Genomic DNA, 1445 nt, shown 5'->3' on the forward strand with positions numbered 1-1445 from the left:
AGTTTTTTTTTTTTGCCTTTTTTTTAATTTTATTTTGTTTTTAAGCGCCTCGTTCCGAGAGAAGAAGATCAAGATCAGCCCTGTGTATTACCGACGCCACGCCCTATATTATACTATATTATTATTATTATTATTATTATTATTAAATAAGAAGGGAGGATGATGATGATGATGATGGTGGTGAAGATTTAGCAGACGTCTTTTTAATTTCAACTCGTTTTTTCTTTTTTTTTTTAATTGTTTTTTACTTTTCTTTTTTATTTTCAGTTTCTCGAGTACAATTTTAATTTGGCTTTGGCTCCCGCTTTATTTACCTTTTTTGCTGGTTCGTGTATTGGGCAGCGGAACAGCCGAACAGGGCGTCTAGGTCGCCTGGTACGGTACGGTTATTTGCCATTTTGGTATACCACTTTTTAGTCCCCAGTTGTGCTATACAGTAGAGCGGCGCCATTTCGTAACATGTAACGCCTTCTGTGTCACGGTTCCGAGGTCCATATCAAGAATATAGAAGATTTAATACTTTCCATCTTTTGATTCTTTGAATTACAAATTATATGATTGGAATAATTACGGTCTCTCTTAGAATTGAGTAATATCTCTAGGATTGAGTGACCTTCATAGAATAACAGTATTAATTTAAAGATTAGAAATGATCTAAGGGTTTATCTAGGGGTCAAAAAATTAGAAGCACCAAATAATTTATGCTTCTGGTGGTATAATAGCTCTATTATATATATATATAGTTCGGTTCGAATACTATCGATAGCACCAAGCACTTGGTGTTACTAAATTTTTCGTCGTTACATTTAATCCTTTGACTATTTCTACCCGTTAGATTATACTATTCAACAACTAACAACTCACTCAACTCTAGGGGGCCCATATTATCCTAACCGTACATTTTTCATCTAAGGGTCGAAACCTAATAGCACCAAGCGTTTGGTTGTTATCAAGTTTTCCGCCGTTAGATTTAACTCTTTGACTATTTTTATCCGTTGAACTATACTATTAAACCAATAACTCACTCAACCCTAGGGGGTCCACATCATTCTAATCATACAATTTTGATAGAAAATTTAAGGGTGGAGACATATTTAAATTACGTAAAATTTTGATAGAAAATTTTTTATACTATTTAAAATAAGTTCAATATCTTTGATCTCAAATTGTAATGTCATATCATCATATTTTATAACATTTTTATTTTTAGCCGTTGATTTCGAGCCCTTTCAATCACTAGGCAAAGTATATCGAAAAATTGTGAAATTTATTTTCTAGATACTTCAAATACTCTAGATCAAGTCTAACGGAGCTGCTCATCGATTCGAAAGTCCAATCACTCCGTGCTTTTAAAGCATACCAACATATATATATATATATATATATATATATATATATATATATAGAGAGAGAGAGAGAGAGAGAGAGAGAGAGAGAGAGAGAGA

Source organism: Ananas comosus, linkage group 15 (genome assembly GCF_001540865.1).
Source record: "Ananas comosus cultivar F153 linkage group 15, ASM154086v1, whole genome shotgun sequence".
Lineage (NCBI taxonomy): Eukaryota > Viridiplantae > Streptophyta > Magnoliopsida > Poales > Bromeliaceae > Ananas > Ananas comosus.